This window comes from Cynocephalus volans, chromosome 8, assembly GCF_027409185.1.
Source record: "Cynocephalus volans isolate mCynVol1 chromosome 8, mCynVol1.pri, whole genome shotgun sequence".
NCBI classification, from domain to species: Eukaryota; Metazoa; Chordata; class Mammalia; order Dermoptera; family Cynocephalidae; genus Cynocephalus; species Cynocephalus volans.
Genome location: NC_084467.1, coordinates 77,973,365 through 77,994,512, shown reverse-complemented (window position 1 = coordinate 77,994,512; position 21,148 = coordinate 77,973,365). Strand labels below are relative to the sequence as shown.

The following is a 21,148-nucleotide window of genomic DNA, read 5'->3' as shown; positions in this document are numbered from 1 at the left end:
GTTCTCACTTATTGGTGGGAGCTAAAAATTAATATATAAATTCACACACACACACACACACACACACACAAACCGGGGGGGGGGAAGAAGATATAACAACCACAATTATTTGAAGTTCATACGACAAGCAAACAGAAAGGACATTGTTGGGGGGGAGGGGGGAGGGAGAAGGGAGGGAGGTTTTGGTGATGGGGAGCAATAATCAGCTACAATGTATATCGACAAAATAAAAAAATAAATAAATATTAAAAAGAAAAACCCAAAAAAAAAAGATCCTCTCCAAGACACATAGTCAAATTTGAAAAGCTCAAAGACAAAGAGAGTCCTAAAAGCAGGTAGAGAAAAACATCAAGTCATCTATAAGGGAACCCTCATCTGACTAACAGCAGACTTCTCAACTGAAACCCTATAGGCCAGAAGAAAGTGGGATGATAGATTCAAAATACTAAAGGAAAAAGAACATCAGCCAAGAACTCTATACCCAGCAAGCCTGTCCTTCAGAAATGAGGGAGAAACAGTGTATTTCCCAGACAAACAAAAATTGTGGGAGTTCACCACCACATGACCAGAATGCATATTCTTGATTCCATTTATACATAATTCACAAACAGGCAAACCTAATCTCTGATCTTAACAGTCAGGAGAGGGGTTATCTTTAGCTTTCTTGGGCACTAACCTATAGTCTCTTTCAACCTTTTTCTTTGCTTCCAAGTAGAGACTGTACCCTCCCAGAACAGAGATTTCTCTTAAAATACTTTCCATCAGGGTCTCTAAAAGCTGCTTAAGCTCAGACTGGCAGTATGTGACAGATGCCTCTTCATTCTGCAGCAAGAAATCTTCCTTCTTTTTCTCTATGGTGTCCTGCCAGGAAAATGTAGGGAAATAAAATAGAAAGCAGCTGTTAGAAGTAAGGTCCAACTGTGATCTTCTTGGAAGAAGCAGCCTGATGGCCTCAGGATGGGATGCAGTATAAACCAGGAGTCAGAAGACTTGTTTTAGTCCCACTGCTGCTCAATTCTCTGTGTGACCTCTGGAAACTCCCATAACTCCCTTGTAAATTTATTGGTTTGGATGACCACCAATAATGAGCAATAGAAAGTTCAATTCTGGCTGGAAGTAAAATTTCTTCAAAGAATGTGGGTTGCTCTGGATGAAAATGTATACATGGCAAATCACCTCCTCATCAATGAGCTAAGTGTATTCTGTACAGAGTTTTGAATCCTTCATGAATTCTTTCGATGAGGGTTTGAATGTGTGAGGATATAGGAACAGATATTTTTTTTGTTTGTACTTGTAAATTAAATCCTGCTGGATTTCCTTAATCTGAATTAAGATGTTTTGGTCCCTTTTAGGTCAATCCCAGACAGAGTGAAAGACAAACTTTCAGTGAAGTTGCCTATGGTAAGCAGAATTAAGGTGTCCAATAAGCCTTCCTCTCCCCTGCGCAGTCCCTGGGCCTGTGAATACGATGGACATTAATCCTGTGATTAGATTATGTTACATAGCCCAGGTTGACTTTAAGAAATGGAGAGTATCTTGTTGGGCATGATCTAATCACATGAACTCTTTAAAGCAGTTTTCTCCAGCTGCTGACAGAAGAGGAAGTCAGAGAGATTAGAAACAGAAGGATTTGATGCATGTTGTTGGCCTGAAGATGAAGGAGGTTTCCCCAGAGCCTCCAGATGAGCACTTAGCCCATCTGACACCTTGTTTTCAGGTGATGGTACACTGAACAGAATGCCCAGATACACTGACATGAACTTCTTACCTACAGAGCTGTGAGCTAATAATGTGTGTTGTTTTAAGTTGCTAAACTCATGGTAATTTGTTTTGCGACAATAGAAAATAACGTGAAAAAAGGTGAACTGTAGCCCGTAGGGCCCCTTTATTCCCAAGAATTCAGGTTCCTTCTTCAATGGTAAGGAGATGAACCATGGGTCAAAGAAGTAGGCTTAAAGCATGATTTCAGAAGGGCAGAACTCAGGAAGAATAAATGCTAAAAATACCACAAGCTTCTTTGGGAATTCCCATGTATCATCCTTGAAGGGGAACTCCAGGAAGACCGCAGTGGCCTCCCTCTCACAGGCTGCGTGCACGTCCAGCAGCTCCTGCAGCATGTCTGTGGGGAGCCTCACACGCTGGGCCATCTGCTTGCTGTAGTGGTCGGCTGCCTTCTGCACAGCCACTGTGTTCTCACGCTGGGCCAGAGTTGTCACTGCATTCTTTTTTTTATTTTTATTTTTATTATTTTTATTGTCACCATTCTTTTAACAAGGTAAAGCTCCACTGTTGATGGCATCCACATAGGTTTCCACCAGAGCCCCCAGCCATGAATGGCATATATTTAGGGAATAAATAAAAAGTTCTCACTCATTGTTTTTACAAGCTTTAAGGATCAGCATTCTAAAAATTGCAAAAATTCTATTTATCTTGAAGTTTTCTCATCTTTGTCCTCCTCCACATCCTCCTGCTCTTCCTTTTTCATCTTTCTCTATGAATCCACCTCTTTATAATAACATAACTGTTTTTTCTATTCATTCTTTATTTTTATGGCTCTCAAATTCACCACATAACAAAATTAAATAACTAATGGCCACCAATATGTTTTAGGGTTTCCTTGAAAAATACTTTTCCATTTAGATAAAGTAAAAAAGATTTTATTAGAAAGGAATTTAAATTAAAAAATTTGTGAGTCCTGGTTCCAAATAAAAATGCAAGTCCCCTTGTAAAAATATCATCAGGAATTTGAAGATAGCAACACAGAATATTGAACCAAGCATGGACCCATCCCAGCATATGGACTGTGTGACTGAACCAGTTGCATGTCCATGAAACCGGCCCTGTACATAAGACTATATTTAAATTTGTTTCTCAGACTTTCAGTGATTGCATGAGACTCATGGCCTGCTGTTTATTTTCTGACTGATGAAAATTCATAAAATATCTTGTATATCTGCACTGAGAAACACTTATCCTATAGAACTTCTCATCATACAGATTTCTCTCCTTAACAACACTTCGTGCTTATATCATTCCTACAAGGAAACTTTAATTAAGAAGTATAAATTTCAATGTGTGGAATAAAAATTTGCCTCTCCACATTTCTATACAGAAGCAAACAAAATTATTGACAAACCCACAGAAGAAACACATCCAGCTTTATCACACATGCTGGATCACAAAGAGGTATTCTTTGGGACAAAAGAGACTCATGATTTCCAGTGACGATGATTCCCTCTCTCAGGGTCTTAATCTTTGCATGGGTGAAGATATAGGAACAGAAATTTTCTGATTACGCCCAGAAATTCCATTCCAGTTGGTTGGCAGTTCTTCCATATGAAATAATTGGTTTTTGTCATTTGTAGGCCTGTCAAAAACAAATCATTTCCATTTTGTAAAGAAATGCTTGATACACTCTGTAAGTGTGTTGGATTTTTTAGATTTGGGGATTCTTGCCTACAGAATTGTAAAAAGAATGCTCATTGAAGAGACAGCCTGCAGGCAAGGGGGATGAAAACTTTTCCAGGTAATCTGTGCATCACTGCAACTCCTGTGCCTGTAAATCTTCTCTTATTCAATCACAAAGCAGCCTTATGCCAATCTATCCAAGGTATGGAAAATCCATTTCTTTACAGAGCTGCGAGCCAAGAAAATACTTCTTCAGACGAAGGGGAGGTGTCCATCTCAAGTGAGGAAACATGATTGCTTTTCTTAGCTCGTGCACAGCGGCTGGTACACTGACTATTTATTAAATGTTGTGAGTGATTGATTAATTTAAAAAGTTATCAGAAATACCTTTCAGATATTACAGTCTTATGTCAGACATGAAATGTGGGCTCAAAAATAAAGAAAAGCTAGAAATAAGGATAAGATATCGCTGGGAAAAATATTGTGAGGAAGATAGATGATCCCTAAGTCTAGTAAGAAAATGTTTCAATATCAGAGTCAAAAACCACACACACCATAAATATGCTCAGAGATTCCTTTACCAAAAAACTTCACAGTACAGTTAATCTAAATGTTATTTGGAGACCTCACTATTTCTCTATGTCAGATTATAGTCCTATTGGACTTGACATTGTCTTGCAGAGGGATTCTGTGGCATATATCAGCTGTTCAAAATAAATGTTTGCTGGAAGAATAAATAAATGAATGAACAAAAAAAGATATTGATTCTAGGTGCCATCAGTTATCTATTCTGCTAAATATAATATATGTAATAAATTTATAATATTAAAAGAATAACATATTGTATAAGGCAGTAGAACGAAGAAGGTGATGTTATGAAAAAGATAATGTGAAGGATTTGATAGTCCGAATGGAAGCACTTATCAGTATTTTTTTTTCTGAACCACTTAGTATATCAATATCCTTTCTCTAAAGAATGTAACTATCTAGACTAGTAAAATATAGATTGAAATATATTTTTTAAGTTAGGTCATTTGATTTCCTATAAGTCTGTGTTCACCAACTTCTGATCTGATGAGTTATTTTTCTTGAAATAAAACAGGAGGTACACTTAAACTTAATAAGTAACATAAATATCTGAGACTTAGGAATTAATAGCATTGATTGTAATCCTTGATTTTTTTTCATGGTACTAATTGGCTTAAAATCATTTGATACCACATTGAGCTTTAAATATCCTCAGTGAGTTTAAACTCCAGCTGCTGGAGATTTTCAAGTAATAATAATCACTAAGATCATGACCACTGTCAATCACCATCACCATTAGTATGGGCCTCAATTCAATCTCAAATAAATATTTATGTCAAGTGCTGAAGGACAGCACTTGGTTGATCCCACCCTCCTACTGAATCTTCCACCACCCAGGCCATGCTCTGATACCTGAAATCAACTTCAAGGCATTCGCCAGGTACTCATCTTCCATGCTGGGGCATCCATCTAACTTTACCTCCAAGGTGAAATCTCGTGCAGATCAAACAAAGACTGGAAAAAACTCTCAAGCTCAATGGAGTCCTCTAGTTCATCAGGTCTGGGGTGGGATTTTGCTCTGATTAGCTCTGTTAGTGCAGTCACATAGCTGGGATCTTAGCTAAGGAAAAAGAAGCATCCTACACCACAATTGGCAGATGTCACTTAGAAACAAATTTTATAAATATTTCTTTTTGCCCTCTGTCCACACTTATTCAACTCTGGCAACAGAGTCCCAGAAAAGAAGATACAATATAAGTCATCATTCCTCAATAAACATGATAGTTCAGTTCGTGGAAGGATACTGCAACTGCTCCAGGGCCTGGTGGTTGATGCTGCTAATGCTGTTGTAGACAAAGGTGCTGCTCAGAAGCACAGCCAGGGCAAAGATCCACGACTCATTCTTAGGGTCACCCTAAAAAGCACATTAGAGCAAGGGACTTAGGCATCTACTCTTCATTCATTCATTCATTTGGTTGTTCATTTTCTATTTTAGTTGTACCATAGCTGAATAGTAAGGTAAATAACAGAAATTTTGAAGACAACGCTAAATTCAAAACTCATTTTTTATATTTCCATTGACCCGTCTTGGTGTATCAGTTCTTTTAGCTATTAACAGAAATGAATGACATTGTCAATGCATGTAAAATATTTAATAAAGTGCCCAGAATATTGTAGGTGTTCAGTAATAAGTAGGCAGTTATTCCATTGCAAATTTTTTCTCAGTCATGGTTATATTAAGGACAAAAATGCTATTCATTTAAGTTTGACAACTCTTCCTTGGTCATCTGACAAAATGCCAGACCCTACATTTGGTTTTGTGAATAAAAAGTTTCATATGTCAGTCCCTGCCATCAAGAAGATGACTTTCTGGAGGGCAGAAATATATGTCAATGTATAAATGCAACAAAAATGATAATCTCTGCCAGTAATGAAACCCAAGTTATAAAGTACAAAAGAAGGGGAGGCGTAAATGTGAATAATTACTTTGTGAATTCAGACCAGGAAGTGCTTATATTTGACTGGGATATGATGGCAGTCGGATGAAAATGGCTGAGCTTTAAAGAGTTGATAGAATGTGCACTTGCGGAGATGAAGGCATCAAGCAGGCGGAAGGACCAACCAAAGCAAAGTCTGAATTGTCAGAACAGGGTCATTTAAAGGTATTATAGAGCTATTTTTTCTGACTGAAGCAGCGATATGTGTGCTGGAGGGGAGGAGGAGGCTGGAAATGAAAATCATCGTAGGACATGAAAGGCTTTGAAATTGATTTAGACACCACCCAGATCACACTGCAAGTTCTGAGGTCAGCCAGTAGTTCTGCTGCCATCAATTTATATTTTGGTATGTCTGGGTCCCTTGAAAAATGTAATTAGATTAAAAAGAAGGTTTATGCAAACGTCAATCTATTATAAATGAATAGTCCATCTTGGTTTTATACTGAGATGATATTTGAGACCTGTAAAACTAAAATTTTAAATTTAGAATTTCTAAGTCGTGCTTCCCTCCAACCCCCCGTCTTTTACAGTAATGGAAGTCAAAGATCTGCTGCTGCTACTTTCAATTTAGGCTTAGACTAATACAAACAGGGAGAAAATATTGATTTCACCTGATACTGTAAAGAGAAAAATAACTAAAATTATCACATTTACAATATTCTTGGTAAGTTTAGATCTTGCTTTTAAAGAATTCAGTGAAGAATTCATCTCCAAAGCTCAGAGACTTGGACCAAAACTATAATGTTGAAATTGAAGCTTTTCTAAAGACTGATAGATTCATTCATGGAAACCCTATTTTCACAGTCCCCACCTCCAACTGCATCAACTCCGTACACGTTAACTAGCAGATCCCGTTGATTCTGTGGATTACATTTTCCTCCAGGAAGCTTTCCCTAACTCAAACGACTAGATTAATTTTCCACTTTTTGCATCTGTGGTGCCCTGTACTGATCACACTCCACATTTCCTGTGACCAAAACTATATTCTCAGCCTTTATCCTGTTTACTTTTATATCTCTAGAACTAAGCCCAAAGCCCTGGTATTCAGCTGTTCACTTATGTAATAAATTATAACATTCATCCCATTCTAAAAATAAGACCTATTCCTAAGTATACCAAAGGATTTGAGCTTACTAAACAGAATTTGGTAAGCTTGAGGAAAGAGAATTTAGCCTCACTATTCATAATTGAATTTGCAGTTTACAGGAATATGTCACAGAAGTTGAATGAGGTAGCAAACTAAAGGTAAGTGGACAATCAAAAGCAGATTCTCTGTCTTTCATTTTCCACATTGCCCAGGCTCTCAGTGTCCAGAAGGACCAGTGTGTGGCTGGGCTGGGAGAGGTGAGGCACACACCACATCCAGATGCCCTTGGTTTCAGACTGCACCATGGAGCCCAGAGGGAAGCCTGCAAGGGAAGAGGAGAAACAACAAACAGTAACAGTTGATAGACCAGGCTGCAAGGAGCTACATTGGTTAAAGTTGCGGGAATGTAAGTGCCTGGAAGGAAGAGTGGTTCCATTTTAGCTTCCATTGCTTCCATTTTGGCGAGGACAACCAATCCAATCTTTATATATATGTGTATTTTAAGGACTTTCTCAAGTAACACTTTATGTCCCCTATTCACCTCATTCTTTTGAAGGCTCAAACTATGTCACATTACAGAATTCATGTGGACTCTGATAACCTATGTATTTTTATCTGAAATGCACTAAAGATCTCCCTTGTCCCCAGGTTCTGGTAGAGTTCAACCAACAGAAGCATCATCAGGAGACCAGAGGAGGCATGTGCTCCTCCAGCTTCTACCTTTTGGATCAGTTTCTCAGTAGCTTGTTCCTCTACCTCAGGTCGCAGCTCCTTTCATTCAGTTCCGTCCAATATCTCTGGTCTTTGCCACATTCTGGCACCTACTCTTTGATTGCCTGCTTAGGCTATTGGGTGATATGCCTACCTGGTCACTGCTATTGCCACTTTCCGGGTGCTGCTTCGTCTCTTGTTGGTCCCCTTTACCCTGCCTGTGCCCTTGTAAATAGTCCCTCCATTAAATGCACTACAATCACTCTTTGAGTGGGTCATCTGTGTCCTGTCAGGAACTGGACTGATATTTTAGCTTTCATTGGTTTTTCTCTCCCTCCCCTTCTCCTTATTTTCCTCTTTTGCTTTCTTCTTGCTCTTCAGGCAAATGATGAGTTCTGTGTTCATTGCTTCAGGAAGGTGAAATAACAGAAGAGAAAGCAGAATATTGGTCTTTCTTTCCAAAGGCTTAAATCCACAGGGGAGAGGATTTGAGGACTATGCCTGGGAACCAGTAAATAATATATCCTGTCCAACAGCCCAAGATTTTGACCATCTGCCATATGACAATGCTCCTTCAACTGATAATAGAAATGGATGTGATAAAATATTTAGGTGATCATGATTCAGCATGGCTCAGGCCATTCAATTCCCACACCCTGTCTGATCTCCATGAAGAGTGTATAAAGCCTCAGATGGTCTGCACTTTTCTACATCATGGTAATATCTGACTGCTTGCTGATTAATAGAGAGTAAACCCAACTTAGTTCTCACAGTTGTAGAAAGGACAAGGTGTTATTAGAGGTCATCACTCTCAGTCATCAGAGTACAGAAAAAAGTCAAAGCCCCCAAGGAGAGAAATAATGACCTGGTCCTGCTCATGGACCTTGACTGGAAGTAAGCCTCTTTCTTTCTGTTCTATTTATGATATGGGAGGGTAGTACAGACACAATTAGGATGTTTTAAAACATTTTAAGGGCTGGGACTTTCTCAGCAGGGCACTAGGAGATCACCTCATTAATACTTGGTGTTACCATGAGTAGAAAATAAAAACATTGTTGAAACTTCCTGTCTGTTATCTGTCTCTTAGGTTTCTCAACTCTAATCCTTCAGAAAGTGTCCTATGAGTTTATTTGACCCAGCAAGGAAAGGTATCTTCCTCTGATCAATGGTCAAGAATTCCTCTACAAGAAAGATAAAGACAAAATGCATTACTTAGGAGCCAGTGGAAGATTGGAAAGCAAAAGGATGAGAGGGGGAAAGGAAGAAAAGGGGGAGAAACAGAGAGGGGAGAAAGGAGGGGGAGAGAGACACACAGAGACAGAGAGACAGAAAAATGCCTAGAGATCCACAGAGTTTAGCAGACTGGGGTTCAAACCCTAATAGTACCTAGCCACTGAGCCAGAGAGAAAGTAAAAATTAGGGGGGGGGGGAATGGCTGCATAGTCTTTAAAGACAGGAACACTTAATAGGACCATGGGAAGATTGTCCCAAAGTCAATGAAAACCAAAAGAGACAACCTGGTTGAAAGAAGAGAGAGAGAAAGACTTCACAAAATGGGAAATACAATGGAAAATAAATATGTGAAAAAGTGCTCAAACATATTTACAGTGAGATAAATAACATGCAACTGCACAGTCTAAAAAATAGCAAAGTTAAAAAGTCTTATGTCGCTGAATTTGTGTAGGATGTAAATTCTCAATTGCTATTAAAAGCATGTAAATTGCACATAAAGTTTGAAAAGCTGTTTAATATCTAGAAAGACTGAAGACACAATTACTCATTCATCCAGAAACTCCACTTGCTGGATACATTACACAATTGAAATTTTTGTTTGCACCAGAATATGAAAACAAGAATATTCGTTACAGCCTTATTCGTTAAAAATAAAAACTGGAACGAATACCAGTGTTCGTTAACAACAAATGGATAAATGAATTGTGGTATCCTCAGACAGCGGCACACTATAAAGTAGTGAAAATAAATAAATTACAGATGCATAGGAGAACTGGAGGAATCATAAACTTCTTGTTGAGCAAAAGAAACAAGGCATCAAAGAATATATACAATGTAATTCTCTTTATATGAAGTTTAAACGCAGACCAAACTAAGCTGCTTTTAAGAATGCATACATGTTCTGTAGAACCGTTTTTAAGAAGCAAGAGTGGAAGAAGTGTGCCCTGAAAGCCAAAATATTGGTGATCTCCAGTGGGGATATGAGATGATGTGATCTGGGCTTTTTTGACTGTTGGTAATGTTTTATTTCTTCTCTCTCTCTCTCTCTCTCTCTGTGTGTGTGTGTGTGTGTGTGTGTGTGTTTTCAGAACTACAAGTGAGGTATCACTTTCTCTCATGTAAGTTTTATACCAGTTTGTCTGGGCCCTTTTTCCAATGCTGGTTTCTAATGGGCTTAAAATATACACATAGGAAATCAGAATTTCACCCAGGTAGATGAGAGATACACTTCCAGCTGCTTCATTTCTGTGAGTTAAACTATATTCTGAAATAGGAATAATGTTTTAGTAATGTTTTACTTCTTGATCTGTATAATGACTACACAGTAAAGGTGTTTATATTTATTAACTTTATGGTACATGTTTGTTTTAGGTACTCTTTTCTGTTATAGTTATAGTTCACATATTAGGAAAGACTAAATTGAAAAAGAGAAGGGGTATAATTTATCAAAGATTTGCTATGAAATGGAGCAAAAAAATTGTAAGGTAGCCCAATTTAACATGGTATATACAGGGATCCTACTGTTCATTTTTCTGCCCATCCATTTTTAAAAACAGCATATATTAAACTACATTTGTGCACCATTTGAAATGACCGTGTACCTTATGCAAAAGTGGTGGAGAAGAAAGAAATGAAATAATAGCTAGAGCTCAGTTTCTGAGCAGGTGAGTGCATGGTATGGAGATGACTAGTGAGGCAGATCTCTTGATAGAGTAGGGATAAGTCCTTACCACTGAACAAAAGAGTGAGATTTTGTGGACAGATGGGGTTGAGGTTGTAAATCTGGTGGTGAGAATTAGAAGTTTTCTTCATTGGGAGGAGTTGTGCTCTTACTTAAGGTGACCCTAGAGTAGGTGTGATCAGTCTACATTATCACTGGTTCCAAGGAAATGGCCCTGGCCCAGGATGACACTCACCATGGTTCTGTCCTGCTAGGCAGTTCATGAGGTAGGATTTTCCTGTACGATACAGCCCTGCAATGGCCACCACCACCACAGGCTGAGAAATCTGGTCAAGAATCTGTAATGCTTTTGGATTCACCATTAGCTGCTCTTTCTAATTTTCCACTAGACAAATGGGGGCCTCCATGGCAAATTCAGATACCATGGTGACCTGTAACCCCGAAAAGCCACTCAGTATAATACAGGATGCTGCAGTCATCTCTAATGATTATTCAAGGCACATGCATGTCAGCTTTCTGTTTGTAGAATGTAAACTTCCTATGTTTTGTTTATTTCTAAAGGAAAAATATTTAGTCTTGTATGTCAAGGCCTTATGAACATTACTTTATGATTCTTATAAGAACCCTAAAATAGCTTTGCCCAGGTGATGCATAAAATGAATAGAATGAGTAAAGCAAAGCACAACGACAGAGACCTGCGAACACTAACACTTTATGGTAAGTAGAGGCAGAAAGCCCCAGGAAGGAGCTGAAGAGTGGACAGAAACGCTGTGGGCATCCCAGAAGAATTTAGTTTCTCATCCATCCAACAAGTGTTTATTGAGTGCCTACCATATGCTGAACACTGTTCTAGATGCTCAGTATCAAGCAGTGAACAAAATTGACACAAATTCCTGCCTCATGAAGCTCTATCCTAGTAGGGGGAGACGGATAATAAACAACAACAAAAAAGCGTATTAGATGATGGTGAGTGGTCAGAAGAAAATGAACAGGGAATGGTAATAGTGTTGGGGGTTGAATTTCTGTATAGGGTAGTCAGGGAAGGCCTCCCTGATAGAAACAAAAAGAAGGTGATCATCGACCTCGATGAGGGCAGATTTAATGAGCCGACGGAGCAGGAGCAGACTGGATGGAGGAGTGGTCATGAAAGAAGGAAGAAGACATAAAGAACGTAGGTCCTTCTCAGAACACAACAGGACAGATCTTTATAGTAACTAGACAAATACATTGTTGCGGGAGTTCATTTATTTAACTGGAAGTAAAAGATATTTCTTATTTACAGGCCCACAGAAGAGAGAACCAGTAGCCAGGGTGTTTCAAGGTCTGCCCAGATCTGACAGAGTGCCACATTTGGGCAAGGCTCTACTTTCGATATTTTCATCATAATGAGTGGGGCATTTTATGAAATAAGGAGACAGAAAGCAATCAAAGAGCTTTGACCATCCCTTTATTTTCTCAAAGACAATGCTAAGCAACATTCCCATGGGAACAAACACATGTTCCCATACTTTGCTATGTGACCACTGGAAAGACCATCAATTTCTCTGTGCCTCAGTTTCTTCTTCTGTAAAATGAAAATACTAATAGTAAACATCTACTGATCATTAGGAGGATTAAGTATGTAATAATATGTATAATTATCTTCAAATCATGCCTCATACATATAGTAAATTCTATAAATTAGCACAGCCATCAAGGGAAACAGTATGGAAGTTTCCCAAACAGCTACAGGTTGAACTACCATATGACCCAGCAATTCCACTGCTGGGTATATGTACAAAGGGATGGAAATCATCATGTCAAAGGGACACCTGTGCTCCCATGTTCATTGCAGCTCTATTTACAATAGCCAAGATATGGAATTAACCTAAGCATCCATCGACAGACGACTGTATAAAGAAAATGTGGTATATATATGCAATGGAATACTACTCAGCCACAAAAAAGAATGAAATTGTGCCATTTGCAGCAATATGGATGATTAAGTTCAGTGAAAAAAGCCAGACAAAGAAACAGAAATATCACATGTTCTCACTCATAACTGGCTGCTAGGAAGGAAGTGAGGGAGGGATGGAGGGAAGGCGGGAAGAAGGAAGGAATGAAGGAAAGAAAGAAAACACCAGAACAATAAGTTGAACTTTCAGAAGGAGAGAACAAACCTAAGGATACTAGAGATGAGGGGGAGGGGGGCTTGGACAGTGATAGGTCGGGAAAGGGCATAAAGAAATATCACAATTTGTAAGAATGAATGTTTGTAAGTAAAAAAAAATTTATTAATAGAATATAAAAAAATAAAATAAAAATTGAGTGTCTAAGAAGGCAGGAAGGGTAATTTCTAAATGAAGGTGAAGGATTAGCTTTGGACAGAAACGGTAACGCTGCTCTCCTGGGCGCCACCTAGTGAGGGCATATCCCATGATGAGGATGAACAGGCAGGAGCCGACCCAGTGGGAAGCGCTGACAGGGAAGGCACAGATGAAGGATGAGTCAGGCAAGAGGAGCCCAGAGCCACTCTGGGATGTCGCAGCACAGATTCTGGAGTCAGCCTGCCAGGGTTCAAACTCCAGAGTTCAAATCACCTGTTGCCTGTGAGACATTGACAGTGGAACTTACCTCTGTAAACCTAGATTTTTGTATCAGTGTTATGAGTACGTAATAACAACTACCTGATTCATCACTGTAATTCTGATAAAAAATAAATTAATAAAATTTTTTTTCTTTTTAATTCCAGGATTAGTATACTGTTTCTACAGTGAACGAGTTAGGTCATGATTACACATATTAATGTGTCAGTACATTCTGTAAGATGCAAATTACCAAGAAATAATAAATATCTAAAATCTCTTCATCAGAAAAAAACATCAATTGTTTATTAACAGACTTCCTCTGTACAATTTCTCTTCTTTTTCCATAGGTGTTTGGAAGCAGAACTGGGGGAGTGAAACATGGGCTTTTCACTGCTGTGTAATAAAGAGGAGGAACTGTAGAGTTCTTTTCTTAGATTGAATATTCTACAAGCTTTGAGTAAGAAAATATGAGCTTACAAAGTTTTGTTGGTTGTTTGCATAATGCAAAGCATTCTGAGCAATCCGAACCAAGAAGTTCTTGAGGCCAAAATAAACAAGTAGAAAAAGACGGCTCCATTACAGGGGGGTAGACAATCAACGGTTTTCAAAAGTTACTCTCCATGAGAGTCACCTGGAGTGGATTGAAAATGCCCACAACCCTGTACTTTCTACCGGTACCAGAGGTCTTTCGTGGACTACGCATTAAAAACAGTGCATGATAAAATCATGATTAGACCTTACAGTTATTTTTAACAATTGATTAGTTAGTGTAAGATTGAATTATTCATGTAATACAGCTTTGCAGTATCTCTGAAATGTGGCTAACACAAAAACAACCAAGAGTTAAACTTTTAAGGATTTAAATGGTAAAGTAAGGATCTTCCCCCCGCCCCCCCCCCCCCCGCGTTTCTCCAATGCCGGGCAGTGGGCGACCATGAAACGCCTTGGAACGGAGAGGGAAGGTGCGACCCCACCGCAGCGCCTCTGCAGGGGAGCTGGATTCGGGTCCCTGAGTCCAGAAAACGACTTCAGCCTCCTGTCGGCAGCCGAGGGACGGACGCTCTCCTCCGTCTCCTGCAGGGCTTTTTGCTGCAGCCCTGGGTGGATGCCCGAGGAGGAGCAGCGCATCCTGGGGACATGGTGCGCGCGTGGTCGCCTCGCAGCCCCCTCTGGACCAAACGGAGACACTAAGCAGCCTGGAGCAAAGCGTCCCGCGAGACACACAACATCGAGACACCTGAGCCGTCTTCCCGCTGCCTTCGCCCACCCGCCAGTGTAGAGAGTGCGCTCGGGAATTCGTTGTTTGTTAATCCAAATGTGCATGAAAGGTGAAGCTTAGGAGTGAGCTTACTAGGGAAGGGCGCTGCAGACAGGGGACAACCCTGTCCTCAGTTGCCCTCGCTCACCCCTCGCGCTCCCCTTCTGGGTCTGGCTCCTCAAGGAAACTGTTAGAAGCTGAAAATCAAGCTGGATATTACAGCCATCCTGTTATGGGTCGGGACGAGAACAACCAAAATAGAGCACGTGCTTTGGGGGCGTGGCGGGAGGAGTCAACTGCTGGGGTCTTCTCTGGCTTATCCAGGCAGCAGCCCGGAAGAAAAAGGAGGAAAGAGCTGGTTCCCGCGCACACTGTGCTTGGGAAACCCGGGCTAGTCCCTCTGCCACCCTTGGCTTGGGTTTCTTTAGCCCCCAAAATGAACACAGAGCACCAGACCTGAATGTAAACAAAGTAGTGGTAGGTGGAGTATTAAAACAGCCTGTCTCTCGGGGGTAATATTTTCAAGGAATAAGTTTGGGTTTACATTTGTTTTTAATCTTTTATTATTATTATTATTCATTTGTTTTGGTTTCTCTTTTCTTTTTTTAAGCTCTTTTTTTATTAACCATAGAAATACATATGTGTATGTGTATACATTGGTGACTTGGTAACTGAGCTCAATTCAGTTAATCATATATATCCCCTAATATTGTACCACAGTGGCAAGTAAATACTTCTTCCCTTTCAAACCACAGTCATCTCATTGAAACTGGTCTTTTTGGAGGGTAGTGGGATCACTAGACCATTCAAAGCATAATTCATAATTAAAAGTCTTACTCAGGTTACCAGAAAAACTCACTCAATTCCTAAGATGACTAGTAAGTTAAATTCAATAGAATTTGGGGAAACATTTATCTGAAATAAATGGGTCATGATTTCCCATATTTGCCTTTCTACACCCTTGTTCTTCCTATTTGTGAAAAACTATATATATGTATGTATGTATATATACACACAATGAATCAGATTAAGAAAGTGAGAAAGAGTCATAGGATTTGGCTTGAATAGCTGAGTAAATGTCAAAAAGTAAGAAATACAGACATAGAAATATTAAATATGTAATAAAAAAATCTTAGTTTCTCATAAGAAACAAATGGACAATGTTGTCTAGTCTAAAAAATGTGAAGAGGAAATATAATGTTGAAAAGTTATGTCAGGAGGCATTCTTTCTCCAGAAATTATGCTTGTTTGCTGTTCGATACAAGGGTACTTCAAAAAGTTCATGGAAAGATTCATATTATCTTTCCATTCCATTTTTCCACAAACTTTTTGAAGTACCCTCAAACTTCATTCAGTGTCTCAAATGAGATAAGCAGCTTTTTATTGTATATCACCATTCACTTGCCCTAGGTGATACAGCACTGGGCTTAGGTACAGTAGTTCCCCCTTTGTCCATGGTCTCACTTTCCAGTTTCTGTTACTGCAGTCCAAAAACATTAAATGTAAAATTCCAGAAATAAACAATTCATAAGTTTTAAATTGTGCACCATTCTGAGCAGCATGAATTCTCACACCCTCCCACTCCCTCCCCCCCCAGGATGTGAATCATCTTTTTGTTCAACATACCCACACTGTACACACTAACCCCCCATTAGTCGCTTAGTCATCTTGGCTGTCAGATCAACTTTTCCAGTATCACAGTGATTGTATTCACATAACTCTATTTTTTCTTAATAATGGCCCCAAAGTGCAAGAATAGTGGTGCTGGCAATTCAGATATGACAAACAGAAGCCATAAAGTGCTTCTTTTAAGTGAAAAGGTGAAAGTTCTTGACTCAATAAGGAAAGAAAAAAAATTATATGCTGAGGTTGCCAAGATCTGCAGTAAGAACAAATCTTCTATCTGTGAAATCGTGAAGAAAGAAAAAGAAATTTGTGCTAGTTTTGCTCTTGCACCTGACTGCAAAAGTTATGGTCACAGTGCATGATAAGTCCTTAGTGAAGGTGGAAAAGGCATTAAATTTGTCTGTGGAAGACATGAACAGAAAATGTGCTCTGATTGCTACACCAAAAGCATTGAGTCTACAGAAAGACTTCCACAAGGGATCCAGTGAAATGAGTGACATTAAGCCATTTACTGCAGGTGTAAGGTTCGGTACTATCCACAGTTTCAGGCACCCCTGGGGGACTTGGAACAAATGTCCCATGAATAAGGGAGGACTACTGTGTTACACAGACTCATGACAATGACAGCTCCCTCTGTGGTGAGCATAACTCCCTCAAGGGAAGTTGAAGTTCAGTTGTGCCCAGGAAACTTAGCTTTGACTTGTGGGCAGACCCTACTGTGAGACCTTTTCCTGCTGGGACTCCAGGGCTGCCTGAATGACTGAACAAAGTAACCCCTTAGGCAGAGGGCTGGAAACAGTGTGGAAACATGTGAAAGTTGCTTGGCATTATCCTAGAGGGAATAAAAGAAACAGGTAAGCTCTTTGGTCTCTGTCTCTTGGTGTCATGAAATACCCCCCACCAACTGCTCCCCCCCACCCCACCACACACACACATTGAGATGAAAGCCATCAAAGTAGAGCCTCATCTAGATGTGGGACTCTGTCAGACGCAGACAGAACCTCAAACACCCTCAATACTGGCTCTCTTCTCTTCCAGCCTATAAACAAGAAATGTCTTTTCTTCCAATGAGATAAATTAAAATCTGGACCCATGTCTTTCTCTAGGCACTGTAGAGAACAGTTCTGTTCTGGCCAGACCCCTATTCTGTTTTGAGAGAGCTACACTCTTTATCTCTCTTGCTTCTTTCACTGTCATTCCTCCACTGGCTCCTGCTCCCCACAATTCACTAAATCTGTCTTCATTAAGGTCGCTGATTCCTCCATTTCATCTCTCAGGGACACCTTTCTTGACTAGCCTGTATATACAAACAACCCCCAAAAGTCCATATCCCCATTCTCTGCTTATATTGTCAAAAACACTTACCAACATCTAACATACATTTTTTGCATACAAAGTAATATATATTTGATCTTTTAAAAATCAACTGTCTAACAAGGTAGGGAGGATGAAATTCCAAATGAAGGGCAAAGATTCACTTTGGACAGAAACAGAGACACTTCTCTCCTGGCTGCAAGCAAGTGAGGGCATATCCCCCATGAGGATGAACAGGCAGGAGCCGATCTAGTGAGGGGCTGACAGGGAGGACACACATGGAGGATGAGTCAGGCAAGAGGAGCCCAGAGCCACCCTAGGATGTCACAGCACAGAGTCTGGAGTCAGCCTGACAGAGCTCAAACCCTAGAGTTCAAATAACCTATAGCCTGTGAGACCTTGAAATGGAACTTACCTCTCTAAGCCTCAACTTTCTTTTCAATATTATAGGAAAACAATAATAACTGCTTGACTTATTACTATAAGTAGTAGGTTCCCGGGAGTGACTCCACCAAAATGGCTGGGTAGAAGCAAACGGGCTTTACTTCTCTCCACAGAAATCCTAAAACAGCTATCCATTGCCAAGATTATCAACAGTAATACTCCAGGACTCAAAACAGAGGCTGTAATGATCTCTGGGGACACAGAGACGTGAAAGGCCTCGAGCAGACAGTAAGAGAAGTGGACATTCCTAAATGCAGTGCCCCTCCCCCAAGCCTCCAGGAACGCATGGAAAAGTCTCCCCTCGCCTCCATGATTTCTACCCTGGAAAAACTGAGTTATAGGTGGACAGCTGGCTTTCCCACCATCCTGGTTTCCTTCACAGGAAAATCGCTCCTGCCTTACCTCATGGGAAGCTGCGTGAGTGCCTGTGGGGTGAAAATCTCTGAGAGGAGCTAGCGACAACAGAGGGGGTGGGGCTAGCAAAAGCTAGCACAAAGGAGATGCCAAGTCACAGAGGCTGTTCAGCATCACCAGCTGTAGGAGGCACACTCCATGGGTTCCCAGGGCACAAATTCCTGGCGATAGCCTACACGTGCAGCCAGAGTATAATCTTTAGGACCTCCTTCCCCACAAGAATGGAGCTCCCACCTCTGTGGCAACAGCAGAGGCAAACCCGGGCATAGGGCGCCATCTAGTGGCAAACGGTGGCAATGATTTGGGCCTAAAAGAAATAAACAGGGTAGCAGCAGCAGCAGCGCAGGAGCCACTGGGGCCAGAGGCGGCCCCTTACCCCCTCAGACACAGGGCGGGGTGAACGTCCCGTCCCCGCTCCGCCTCCGGAGAGACGATCTCAGGACCAGAGTGGCGCTGTGGGCACATTTTACGACCTCAGACTCTGGAACAGGAATCAAGGTGGTTTAACAGAACCACCGCCACACCTACTTTCAAGCAAAGACAATTCACCTCCACAGTAGCAGCCAGGGCCACTCCACAGCCAACCTCAGTGTAATAGAAGAAGCAAACCCTCTACCAAATGGCCAAGCATCAGCAAAAAAATACTAGAAGTACAAACAATCAAGAAGAAATGACACCACCAAAGGATACAGTAATGCTCCAAAGTCAAACTCCATGGAACAGGGGACCCTTGAAATGTCTGAAAAAGAATTTTGAGCAATGATTTTAAGAAAACTTGAGGAAATAAATGAAAACTCAATTAGAGAACAAACAGAAACAAGAAAAAATATCCAGAATATGAAGGAGGAAATCTACAAAGAGATTAATGCCTTAATAAAGGAGTGCAGCAGAACTTCTAGAAAAGAAAGATTCACTCAGTGAAATCAAAAACACAACTGAGAGCTTGAGCAGCAGGGTAGAGCAAGCAGGAAAAAGAATTTCAGAACTTGAAGATGGTCCTTTTGAAATAACTCAGGCAGACCAAAAAAAGGAAAAAAGTATTTAAAATAATGAGGAAAATCTAAGAGAGATAGACAACCTCAGGTGCTCTAACATCCGAATTGTGGTATTCCTGAAGGGGAGGAGAAAGGAAAAGGTATTAAAAACCTATCCAAGGAAATAGTAACAGAAAACGTCCCAGGGGTAGGGCGGGATACAGACCTACAGATCCAGGAAGACCAAAGATCCCCAAACAGATACAATCCAAAAAGATCCTCCCCAAGACACATTATAGTTAAATTTGCAAAGCTCAAAGACAAAGAGCAAATTCTACAAGCAGTAAGAGAAAAGCGTCAGGTTGCTTATAGTGGAACCCCCATCAAACTAACAACAGACTGCTCAACCCAAACCCTGCAGGCCAGAAGAAAGTTGAAGGATATATTCAAATTATTAAAAGAAAAAAATTGCCAGCCAAGAATTCTTTACCCAGCAAGGCTCTCCTTCAGAAATGAGGGGAAAATAGCGTATTTCCCAGACAAACAAAAGTTGTAGGAGTTCACCACCATATGAGCAGCCCTGCAAGAAATTCTCAAGGGAGGCATTCATCTGGAATCTGAATAAGGGTGACCACTATCACAAATACATAAACAAGAGCAAAACCCACAGTTAAAACAAAAATGCCAGCAAGAAAGAGAAAGAAGCTAAGTCATTCCACCTTAAATTCCCAACTAACATTGAAGAATGGAAACAAAAGGGGAAATAAAGATCAAAAGATATTTCAACCATCTAAACCAGAAGCAATTAAATGACAGGAATTAAGTGACACTTGTCAATAACTACTGTAAATGTGAATGGACTAAACTCCCAATTCAAAATACAGAGACTGACTGACTGGATTAAAAAGCTAGACCCAAGTATCTGTTGTCTTCAAAAGACCCACCTCACGTGTAGAGACACACATAGACTAAAAGTGAAAGGATGGAAAAAGATATACCATGCAAATGGAAACCAAAGACTAGCAGGAGTAGCTATTCTTATATCAGACAAAATAGACTTTAAAACAAAAAACATGAAAAAAGACAAAGAAGGCCACTATCTGATGATAATGGGATCTATCCAGCTAGAAGACATAACAGTCCTAAACATATATGCACACAATACCGGAGCACCCACATATATTAAGCAAACACTCTTAGACCTAAAGAAAGAAAGAGGACCTAATACATTAATAGTGGATGAGCTGAACACCCCTCTCTCAGTGTGGGACAGGTCTTCCAAGCAACAAGTCAACAAGGAGACACAGGATTTAATCTGCACCCTAGACCAACTGGACTTGGCAGATATATACAGAAAATTTCTCCCAACAGCTAAAGAATAGTTTCTTCTTGTCAGCTCATGGTACATTCTCCAGGATAGACCACATATTAGGTCACAAATCTAGTCTCAGCAAATTTTTAAAAATAAAAAGCATTCAAACTATCTATTCTGACAATGGACTAAAATTGGAAATAAACAATAAAACACTGGAAGCTATACAAATACATGGAAACTAAATAATAGGCTCCTGAATGTCCTATGAATCCAAGAAAAAATTAAACAGGAACTCAAAAAAGTTCTAGAAACTAATTAAAATAAAGTTACATCATACCAAAACCTGTGGCTTACTGCAAAAGCAGTACTAAGAGGCAAATTTATTGCAGTAAATGCATATATCAAAAGAATGGAAAGACTTCAAATAAATGACCTAACACTGTGCCTCAAAGAACTTGAAAAACAACAGTCCAAACCTAAAGGTACTAGATGGAAAGAAAGAATTAAGATCAGAGCAGAGCTAAATGAAATAGAGACACAAAAGGAATAGCAAAGATCAACAAAACTAAAAGTTGGTTTTTCAAGAAGATA

At 40.0% G+C, this 21,148-nt stretch overlaps 1 pseudogene; it reads right to left on the bottom strand.

Moving 5' to 3' along the window:
* Positions 1-630: 630 nt before the first annotated feature.
* Positions 631-11,070, bottom strand: LOC134384198 (guanylate-binding protein 4-like; annotated as a pseudogene).
* Between the last annotated feature and the right edge of the window lie 10,078 nt (positions 11,071-21,148).